This window comes from Mastigoproctus giganteus, chromosome 3 (assembly GCF_048544385.1).
Source record: "Mastigoproctus giganteus isolate SK-2022 chromosome 3, ASM4854438v1, whole genome shotgun sequence".
In the NCBI taxonomy this organism is placed as follows: domain Eukaryota; kingdom Metazoa; phylum Arthropoda; class Arachnida; order Uropygi; family Thelyphonidae; genus Mastigoproctus; species Mastigoproctus giganteus.
The window spans coordinates 207,780,030-207,792,305 of record NC_143577.1 but is presented as its reverse complement, the minus strand read 5'-3'; the positions used below and the strand labels follow the sequence as shown (position 1 = coordinate 207,792,305).

General features: G+C 39.5%; 1 non-coding gene across 1 annotated transcript; it reads right to left on the bottom strand.

Annotated features, from left to right (window-relative positions):
• Positions 1-10,132: 10,132 nt before the first annotated feature.
• TRNAT-CGU (transfer RNA threonine (anticodon CGU)) lies at positions 10,133-10,205 on the bottom strand. Its single transcript has one exon. It is a non-coding gene; the product is annotated as a tRNA-Thr (tRNA).
• Between the last annotated feature and the right edge of the window lie 2,071 nt (positions 10,206-12,276).

Below are 12,276 nucleotides of genomic sequence, written 5' to 3'. Positions count from 1 at the left end.
CTCCCTCAAATCCTCTCTTTTTCTATGCTCCTCTCTCTCTCCTTTTTTTTTTTATTTATTTATTTTTTTTTATTTAATTTTTTTATTTTTATTTTATTATTATTTTTATTTTTTATTTCTTTTTTTTATTTACTTATTTATTTTTATTACTTTTTATTTTTATTTATTTTATTTATTTATTTTTTATTATTTTTTTATTTTTATTTTATTTTATTTATTTATTTATTTATTTTTTATTATTTTTTTTTATTTTTATTTTATTTTATTTATTTATTTATTTATTTTATTTTTTTTTTTTTGGCTCCGTCAGGAAGCTCAGGCAACCCTGGCGGAGGCCAGCCAGAGTATAATGGGCAGCCTGGCTCACCTCCCAGTGGTGGTGGCGGGCAACGTGGGGTTCCCTTAGGGGCCTTGCGGCTAAGCAGCCAGAGACAGAACAACAGACCACAGCACAACTCTGTCACAAACCAGACACCACACTTTTTCTGGCTTTTACAGAGATTCTGTAAATTCTTCACAAAGTACCATGGCGCAGATGTGGGAAACCACCGGTGGCGCCTTCCACAAAACACTATGCCACTATGCCACTATGCAGCCATGCAGACCCTACCATGGATATAGTCACTATTCCGATGATCGTCAAAACCAAGAGAAGACAACCACCTATATTTTGGGAATCAATGCAGAGGCCTACCAGCAAATGAGACTGCACCACCACCAAATCTAAGAAGATCCAGTATAGGACAACCACAGCTACATTCCTATTTATATCCCTACTGACTTAGACACAGATCACCGGATGACATTACCACTGAAATTGACATCACGACGGGACCTGAATGAGAAGAGCAAGAAGATTCTGCCAAATGGCGATCACGCGTGTGCTTTCTTGCACAAGCGTGACTTTTCTCCCACTTCCATCCCTTACTATCGCCTGATGGATGTATTCCATTGTACCTGGGGGATGCCTTCTTCATCCCCCATATTTCTTCCTGTCCCCCCTTTCTTGACTCTAAAGCCCACCCGCTCTAACTTTTTTTTTTTACATTAGTCTCTCTCAGGAAGCTTAGGCGACCCTGCAGAGACTAGCCAGAGAATAATGGGCAGCCTGGCTACATCCTAGCGGTGTGTGCGGGCAACGTGGGGTTCCATCAGGGGCCCTGCGGCCAAATGCCGGGACACCCAACGCAAAACTACGTATTGAACACAGAACACTTTTCTGGCATTTACAGTGGTTCTGTATTTCTTCACAGTGTACATATGGCGCAGATGTGTGGGAAACCACAGGGGGGCGCCTGACCCTAATACTATGCACACTATGCAGCCATGCAGCCAATATGGTTAAAAAAAAAAGCCAGTATGGTTAAAAAAAAGTTCCTCGCGTCATTCAAACCCGCGGATTTTTAATTTGGTGTGAGGAGAATGTGATTATAACCACTGTGCTACCCACGCAGATGCCAACATGGTTAAGTGCTCCCTTTCTGTGGTGTCACGAGTTTACCGCGATTGCTCAGTAGAAGTCGAACAAGTAACAAAGGTCACACGTGGGACAGCTACAAGCGGTCGACGCCCGCATTGGCGTTGTGCGTTTCATCTGGTAACACACCAGCAGCGATAGAGCACAGTAGCCAAGCTCACTACTCAGTACAACGAAGCAAAAAGAAGGCCGATATCCACATGGACTGTGAGCCGGACATTAGTTCGTATAGGCTGAGTTAGTATATATGGAAATCTGCTACCTGGTCTGATGAATCCCATTTCTAACTGTTGCGCTGCTGGCGGGTGAACCTACATTTGGAGAAAACAACATGAGCCCATAGCAATTGGATGAAATGCTGGTGTTAGGCAGGATTTGTAGCATCCCCTGGGTCCTCTGATAACCGTTAATCAACGGTTCGATGAGAACACCTATCTTTCTATGTACATCACCTTCGTGATGACAGTGTTCAAAGGTTCTGGTTCCCAACGTAACATTAACTATGAACAAGCATACAAGAAAATGTTTTTTTTTCAAAAATCTGTCTCCTCTTCCTAGTTGTCATGAGTCCCTAAATGCAAACTACACAACGTTGAGCTCTCAGATTTTTATTTATTTTTCTTCTTTCGGTCATTATTTTTTCTTTTCATTATGATACGGCCCAATGGTACCCACAAATATGGGAACCAGCTTTGCCTTTGAATAAGATAGTACGAGATGTGGTGGCCCGCCTTCTCGGGGCATGGACGATTGCATGGAAGCAGTGATAACCGGAAAGTAACTTTCCTGGTAATCAATATGACCAGAAATTACACTTGCAACATATTACACACTCCACTCTCCTGGTGTTAATTGTAATGTTTGTGTGTTAAGGTTGGCAGCTCCGGCAGACATATTTCATTCCCGCTCCAAATTCGATTGGTGTAGCTGGATTTGACACTCCATAGAAACGATCGTCACTGCTCTGTGGACCAATTTTGGCATTCGTTACACCTCAAAGAGAGATCGCTGATTATTGCTGATGAGGTTTGGTTTATGCGCCGATGCTCTCCAAGAAACCGAGGATCTGCAGCTATGTACGTGGTGTGTTTATACAGACTTCAATCGCTGTTGACGCTGTAAACTTTTAGTTGATGTTTTATAGGGATGTCTGTCGAGATTGTCGCACTGCCCTTCTGAATACTGATACTCGCTGGTCACGTTGAGTGAGTTTCAATGGTTTTCCTGTGCGTTTTAGGACTGTGGTGGTGCTCTCTTTTTGTTGGTACCATCATCGACAGTCGACTTTGGATAGTGTAAGCTGTCGGCAATTGTACGAATCGACAAGCCAACGATGTGACATCCAACAATAATTCCTCTTCTTGAAATTTGCATGATATCTTGTATTTGTTTAATAATGCCAATTTCTTCCCCAGCATTCATGCTGTCCTGTGGTACGAAGTCCTGCTGAGAATCTCTGTACATCAACGACAGGTTCAAAATGTTTGATGAAATTCTATGGACGATTTCAGTTGCCAGTTATTAAAACAGTCTCCTTTTTAATAGTGTTTTTCTTCTGAATACTCACATCACGGTGATGTTCGGGGAGGCCACGATATAGATCTGGATGACGTTCTTTGTTTGTAGTATATAGCTCTATACTAAACTCTCCAATCATCTAATATCTTCTATTCTCAATATCCACGTCACTGTTCCATAAAGTACCACACTCCATACCAGACATCGTACCAATGTTTGACCTTATACCAATTCCAAACTTACTATATAATATTTTTCTTCGATTATCTAACCAGGTAGCACAGTTGGTAGAATCGCCGTCCTCCTCTCACCTGAGGACGCTGGAAAAGACCTAAGTTCGAATTACTTCAATGAAGTGAAGAATTTTTATGGGACTTTTTCACAACGTGGCTGAGTTAGTCAGTGTCAGAGAGGGAAACAAGGGTTTCTCTCCCGGAAATTCCGGTTTTTTGCCCAACGAACAGGCAAATCGATTATAGAACACACACACACAATTTACAGACATAATAACTACTGCGCTATATGGCCTAAGTTGCTGATTCTCCTAAACCTTGTATCAACAACAACAGATTCTTTAGTATAATATTAATCATTTCAATATTTTTTTCTTTAAATTTTTAACTGCTTAATAAAAATCTTAAAATACTTTGTAGTGTGTTATTTTTAATATTAAACGTTGTCATAGCTAATTTCAAAAAAAAAAATTAACGAAAACTGTTGTCAGACGCTGTGATTCCAAACTTTTAGGCAGGAGTGTATATATATTTATTATACCTTAACTTTTGCCACCCTTGTTTACCTTGAGGCAGAAGTGAACTTTCTGTTGTTGGAAGTTTACGGTTGTTGAGTATATCTTATGATTAAAGATGTACGCAACAGACTGTGACCTCATTAAATAAAATGTATCGAGTTAATTAGGCCTTGGAGAAAACGAATTAAAACTAACAAAAAATGTAATTATCGACAGATAACGAGAATCTGATGACTTATATGATACATTAACTATTTAATTAGGTTTGTTTATCAGCATTAATCTAATAGAGACAGATATATACTTACGTTGGCAACCTTTAACTGAACGGGTCACTATAGAGAAGCATTGCAACTATTGTCACCGCTAACAGAGTGTAATCTTTGAACTACATTACCAAAGGCTTCACCAGATGACGCTTTCTTGGCTTTTACGTTTTGTTAAATATTTATCGTGGAGATCCCCGTCTCCATGATGAATATTTAATCCTTGCTGTTCTGTTATATAAAGGCACTAGACCATTTCTACATGCGTGTTTGTTTACGTGTATGACCTCAGCCTCGCGTGAATATTTATATGAATATATATATATATCCGTTTCGTTTGAATTATTCATATGAGGGAGACTGATCGAATAATTGGCATAAAGCCTTCATTTCAGAATTCTTTCATCTGATCTTGAATCGCTGTCCTTCTCACACCGCGTGGTAAGGACTTGAGTTCGAATCCCTTCAATGAAGCGAGGAATTTTTATGGACCTTTGTCATAACGTGGATGAGTTAGTTGGTGTCAGGCAAGGGTGGCATGGTTCTTCTACCGGAATCTTGGATTTTTCATCCAGCACAGCGACCACAGAACACATATTTCCAGACATTATATACGGCGCAATAGAGCCTAAGTTCCTGATGTGCCTTAGACCCTAAAACAACCGACCAACCTTTGATCTTGAACGAAATTTCTTTGCTACCGTATATTTCGATTATATTTTATTAATTGATTAAAAATAATAACAATTCTAATGTCCAGAATTTACAGATGAAATCGGATTTCCTAATTTCAAAAAAATTGTATTGGTAATAAAGTTTTATTGTTAGGATATAAAATTAATTTTGATTTATACTTATTGTAATTGGGAGCAAGTAGTGTTTGGTGTTTGTCAAGAGTGCTTAGCCATTTTTAATAAAAACATTTTTCATCATATCGTCCTTCCAAGATCCTTGTCTCATTCTATTTGACCAAGAATGCAAATTTTCAAAGATATTACTGGTCACGTTAACCTCTGAATTTTTTGTTTATAATACAAAGAGGATGCGAAGCTTTATTTTAGGAAATCAATACAGTATACCTTCCTTCCAAGATCCTTAGAAATAGAAAGATCTACCCCGCCCCCATATCCCTTTGAGTATGGAAGTATTTCCAATATGGTAGGCCATATTAGAAATATTTGGGTTTGTGAAACAGACGGGATTAGTCCAACTCCCAGCCTCTAAAGGCTCAAATACACTGGTGTTCAAAACTTAAGGACCAACACTATTTCTAAAGGTTACAACCACAAAATGAAAAACAGCCTGTGGCGATTTGCATAACTGTGGTCGTTCAATGGAAAGCTGGTGCACATGCAAAAATTTGAATCGTGATGAGAGGGCTCCCATAAACAGATAAAAGCAGCAGTTCAGCAGTTATGTGCAAATTAACGAATGGTGAGCACGATTGTTACAGACGTTCGATTGGTTTCATACGGTGCTACAGACAACGAAATGGCCAGTAGACAACATCTGGATGACTTTACCCGGAGTCGAATAATTGGGAAGCTCGAGGAAGGTCGAAGTGCGAGGAGTGTGGCTGCAGAGTTCAGTATCGCCCATAGCATCGTCTCATGTGCGTGGTCGGCCTTCAGAACAACAGGTACAGCTGTTCGAAGGACCAGTGGTGGTCGTCTACGAAAAACAACACCCAATGATGACCGCTATATACTCCTACAGGCCAAGAGGGACCAACACCAGACAGCGGGATCCATTGCAGACCAGCTGCACAGGAGCAGAGGACGCAGGATATCGCGGTTAACTGTGGCCAGGCGACTCCACAAAGGTGGACTGTTTGCCCGACGGCCAGTACGCTGTATCTCCTTAACACCTGCCTATCGGAGACACCGTTTATACAGTGGTGCATCTAACACAAGGAGTGGACAGCAGCGCAATGGGGCAAGGTACTCTTTACTGATGAGAGAAGATTCAGTCTCAGCAGTGATTCTGGACCTCAGCTAATCTGGCGAGAGGTTGGCACACGGTATCACCCCGCAAACATCACTGAAAGTGATCGATATGGCGGTCGAGGTGTTCTCGTCTGGGGAGGCGTTATCCTGCCATCCCCTATCTTCACCTGGTGAGGCATGGGCCTGCCCCGCCAACTTTTGGGGTTATCTTCACTATTGACCCCATATTTCTGTCTTTCACTCCCCAGTCTTCAGTCTCCCTTCCCTCTCTAGCTATCTTGCGACTACCGTTTGACCCTTGCCAAAACTACACAAGCCCCACACTAAAATTTAAAAAAAAAATAAATAAAAATGAACTCTAACCCGTATAACTTATATCTCTTTCGGCCTAACCCAATTTCTAGCGTTTCTCCACCCCATTTAAATTTTTTTTTTTTTAGGTCCTAGCCACTGAAATCTCAGGAAATTAGGTGGCAGGACCTGCCAGAGTAAATAGTAAATTTCTAAAATACTGGTGTACCTGGTCTGCCTCCACGAGGTATAGTGTGGGCAACGGTGGGTCTCATTTGAGACCCAACGGCTAAAAGACCAGATGAACAACGGTACAAAACATTACACACCACAATATCCACACAATTTTAAACCTCTGGCCTCTACAGTGTTCTGTATCACACCACAATGTATATTACGCGGAGATGGGGGAAACCCCTGGTACCGTTAGACCCTAAACACACTATACACTATACACTATCTTGGACGGACGTACACAACTCCAGATACTGGAAGGCGGTACTGTAACGGTGCACGCTACTGTACTGAGGTAATCCTTCTCCATGTGCATCTGTTCCGAGGTGCCATTGGCCCCGAGTTCGTGTTTATGGATTATAACGCCACACCCAATCGCACTGCAGCTGTTGATATGATTTTGCAAAGTGAGGACATTGTTCGTATGGATTGGCTTGCCCGTTCGACCGATCTAAATCTCATCGAACACATATTGGACGCTCTGTGGAGATGCCTAGCGGCACGTCCTTACCCACTAGAAAATGTTCACCAGCTGAAGATGGCGCTGACCGAGGAATGGACGATGTTACGGCAAGAACTTATCAACAACATTGTTCTAAGTATGGACAGGCGGTGCAAAGCCTGCATCGACATTAGGGGTGGCCATATGTCCTATTGAGGACCACCTCTTCCCTTTGTTCCAACTTTGGCAGTGATGCATCCATATCATGGTAGCCAGTGCTATGTTGCCATTTTTGAATAAAGTTCCTCTGTACCGTTTTGTTTCCCTTGTTGTGTCGGTGTTGTGTCCTTCATCTGTGCCTGACGAGGTTCCTTTGGTATGCTTTTCCCATATCCAGGCCACTCCTATGAGAAACTATAGATGAAAACCTGACTGGTCCTTAAATTTTGTACACCAGTGTAGTAATTCTTGTACCATTCCCCTGAGAGAAGTTCTCAAAAATATAATCATACAACCAATTACTACCAAAAGGTAGCCTCACCATTCCACTAGACTACAAGAATCTAAGAAGACATCTGAGTCCTGTTTTTTCTCCCCTTCCGAGAGGAAAAGCAACTGGATTCGAATTTCTGATGGTTGTTCGAAAAACATCCATGAATTTTAATCCACAAATTAAGAACAATAAAGGACCATTCCTATGCCCAAGTTGCATAACTTAAATTATGGTATGCCTGAAAAATAGTGAAAGTTTTTTATTTTAAAGTTTTGTTCATTTATTTCATTTTATTTATATTGTATTTTTTTACTTATCTGGTTCTAAGCACATTGACATGCAAATTTTGAGCCTTAAAGTTTTAAGATAGTGAATTAAAAAAAAGGACTTGAAATTTTATCCCCTTATTTTTCTGTTAGTTGACCAAATGCTATTCAATTAACCCAATATTGAAATTTGACTATTGTAATTTTGATAAAGCTACTTTAAAAATATCTCCTATTCTTGTTCGTTTTATTAATTTTTTTTTAAACATTCAGAACGTTAAAAAAAGAAGAACCCAGCACGCTATAATGATCGCGTGTGTTCCTAATATGGCCTAGCAAAAATGTTTTAGAAAATACTAGCCAGCAGGCCTCTGACAACGTAACAAAATTGAAAAAATAAATTATTTACTTAAATACATTGTCTAAGAATATGTTGTGTTAGTTTTACAGTCAGCCCTCGTTGGTAGCACATTTCGAAGGATCGCCGTCCTCCCCACACCAGGTGAAAAAGACCTAAGTTCGAGTCCCGTAGATGATGGGAGGAATTTTTATGGGCTTTTTTCATAACGTGGTTGAGTTCGTCGGTCTCAGGCGAGTGTAGCATTGTTTTTAACTCTCGGAAACTCGGGTTTTTCATCCAGCAAACAGAAAGCCGACCTCAGAACTCATGCAATATACCTTACATTATTAAAACTACATTTGAGTTTATGTTTATCCACGATCTTGTACTTGAGTCCTCCACGAAGAGGAACAGTTGATGCGAACATGCCTTTCGATATATTCGATTGATTCATAATATCATTCAAAGGATCTTGAAATAATGGTGTGCAGCTGTCTGCTTGCTTAATGTATTTGTCCAAGACAAATACATTAAGCAATCAAAATTTGAGAAAGCTAGAAAATCGAGTGTTTTTCTCCGATCCATAGAAAACTCAAAGGCCACATTTGTGATACTTCAATACCAAAATAAGCCACAAAGAATTTCTGCATATTTATTTAAACCTTACTGAAAATTTAAAGTTCTACTTTTACAGCTGTGAATTTTTTCTACGTGTGTAAATGTAAACATTAAAAAGCCAAATATAAGAGAATATAGTTAATAATGGCCACAACAACATCGATAAACTTCTACAACAGTGGAACTGGTACTTAAAGTGGAATGGTTTCTACTAAAGTAGTTCAAATAATAATTACACATTGCTCACGTAGCATTAAGAATATTAATTACATTATTATGAATTACCATACTTCTTTTATTACAGTATAAACTCAGTCATAAAATAAACTTAATTCTGGTGCATTTAAGTGAAAAGAAAAATTTACGATAATCATTGATTAAAAAATTTAATACTCAATTTTGGGCAGCAGTTGCGCCTTATCTTTGCAGGATTCATTATACCATTGTGCTCTTCTTGATGAGTATTGGCTCTTGCTTGTTAAAAGGTTTCAATTATTTTCGTTTTTTCATTTTGTACTTTCATAATTGTCTCTAATTACTTTATTTTAATTGACTGTTTGCGCCAGTGAAGCATCTCTTGTTGCATTTTAGCAGTAGACTTCGAGCGTGATATTATTATGAGACTTCATAAACAGAAGCTTGCTTTTCTGAAAGATTACTTTCAGTGATCATAGCTGCGAACCATGAGACTGCTTTTTTTAGGAACATGGATATTTTTCGCTTGTCTTTGTATTACTTGAATTTTTGTTTTTGATTTTCGGCACTTCATCGCTGCAATCTTCGCAGGGTACATCACTGTGTAGAAAATTCTCTCACCGAAATCAAACAGGGACACAAGAGAGAGCCCCAACCACATACCCATGTATCCACCTATATAGCTGAATACCTCCACGCTCTGCAAAGAGAAAGAGTACATCATTAGATCTGTAATACTCAGTTGCTTTAATATATTTCACTTTTTTTCCCTCCATCGCAAAGTGTATATGAAACATTTACACGAATGGTACGATGAAAAGTAAACTGAAATATAAAAACTGAAGGTTAAACTTCAGACTTCGGAAAGATATTCTTACCCATGGATCTTTCTGACAGCAAACGATGGCCAGGCTCCGCCCTGATTGGACTAGCTATTCCTTTGCGTAATTTTGAATATTGTTTCCCGATTTTCAACAGGTGGTAAAGGGGAGGGAATCGTTTCCTGATTTTAAAGAAGCGCCATAGGGGGAACTCGTTTCCCAATAAACGGTTTAGTATTTTTAAATTGGGAAACGCAAAATGTGATAGTCCAATCACAGCGAAAGAGTAGGAGGGGCTAAGCGTATCCATTTCTCCTTCTCTCGAAGATCCATGGGTAAAAGTCTCTTTCTGAATGCAGTTTCAATGGAAAGAGTCTGTAACTGTTTTTTTTTTTTTCTTTTAATCTCAACTGTTATCGACATAAAATCAAGTTTTTTCCCCGAAAAAAAACATTTTTCATCGTTTGGTTTGAAAGCCTCCAGTGAGGATCGAACTCACGACCCCTGGTTTACGAGACCAGTGCTCTGACCACTGAGCTACAGAGGCTTGTGATGAAGTCCGCCATTTGGTATATCACAAGATAGATTTTTTACATCCAGTTGGAAGCATAATCCGATTTAAACTTATGGGATTATTATTAGTTATTATTAGATCATATGGAAAGTGCCTATATATATTTTTTGCTAAAGTACGAATTCCAGTAACTGTTTTGATTATAGAATTAATTTATAATTTGGATGCTTCCCGCTTAACTTTCTTTTATGACATTTGAGGCAGTCTGAGGCTGTGGCATGTGACTGTATCCTCAGTAGAGATAGAGACTAGCTGCTTTTGCTTTTCCCCCATGATGGGGTTTTCCTTTTAACAGCTAATTGCTGTCACGTCTACCTCCTTGCTGTGGATGCACTTCAATTTTGGAGGAGGACTTAGACCCTTCATTAAGTTACAGATGACGTAACTCAAGTATTTTCCACACCCACACTGGACTATCTGATCTGAAGATCGTAACGCGACTAACCGCTCCGTTGGAACCTGCTTCCGCTGTTCCATGAAATTATTCTCACATAGTCCGTTATTCCGCATTCCCTTAAAATCTCGTCCTTTATCTAAACCTTGGTTTTACAATAAATGCGCTAAGTCTGTTCAAGATAAGAATGTGGCATATCGAAACTGGCTTGCATCCAAATCTACAGATTAATTTTCTGCCTACACCAAAACTCGCAACAATTCTAACAGCAGTTATTAATCAGTCGAAAATAGAGTTTCAACAGGTTAAGAGAAGAAAACTTGCTTCTTGTTCAGACAGCAATTGAGCATTCTGGTCTCTTGCCAAAGTTACTGGCCGCGACTTTTGCCAATCTGTATTCCCACCTCTGTCAAAACGGATGGTTCTATTGACACCTCAGCTAAATATAAAACTAACCTGTTAGCATCCTACTTTTCTTCTAACTCGTATATTGATGAGCTTGGTAAACCATCTCCTACTATTCCCAGTACACTCCATTCAATGCCTCCTATGATCTTCCGTCAAAAGGATGTCGAACCATCTTTGAACAATCTAGAAGCCAAGAAAGCGCCAGGTCCGGATGGTATTTCTCTACTTGTTCTCAAAATCTGTGCTCCTGAACGTACTCCTATTCTGTGACGCCTTTTTACACTTACTTATTCAACCTGTGTTTTGCCTTATGCTTGGAAATTGCTCGCATCCAGCCATTTCCTAAAAAGGATGAAAATCCCTCCCATCCAATTATCGTCCCATTTCTTACTTCCACTCATTCTAAAGTAATGGAGAAATCTATAACCGCCAACTCCTAAACTATCTAGAAACCTTCCATCTGATCAATGTGGATTCCGTCAGTGTCGATCCACTGTTGGTATGTTACCAATCTACGGACAAAGTCAATGGAAACGTTTGGTGAAACTCAAGCAGTTGCTCTTGTCATTTCAAAGGCTTACATATATATATATGGCTTACATATATATATTATATATATATATATAAGCTTGCATCTTATCTCTCACTACGGTGATGGTATACGGCTCTCTGTCTTTTTCTTTCTCCACTAATGCTGCTGTTTCCCAAGGTCCAGTTCTTTATTCTCGTTTTATCTCGTATATATTAATGACCTTCTTCCACTGACCGGAAATCCTATTCATAGTTCTGCTGATGACAGCGCATTGCATTGCATTCCACCATCCAGTTTGAGAGAGACCTTGCTCTGCACAACAGCTTCTACTTCTCGAATATCCACTACCAATTCCTTAAATGCTGATCTCCGTTCACGCAAAGATAACTTGTTGATTTCGCTCCTTCCCAAAACTCAGAGGTGTTTTATATCTCACATAAAGGATTCTTGTGCTCTTGTGCTTACCTTCGATGACACTCAGATTTCGAGACAAGATCACATATCTCTATCTGGGAGTACCCTGACTTCTATTTTCCCTTGGCATAAGCAGATCATAAATATTGCTTCCTCTGTATCTAAAACATTGGTTTTTCTCTTTCTCTTTCGGGGTTACCTTTCTTCGAAATAGAGCTGCTTACTCTATGGAATCGCAAATTCGCCTGACCATGAAATATTGTTCCCACATTTGAGGTGGTGCCCCAAAAACCTCT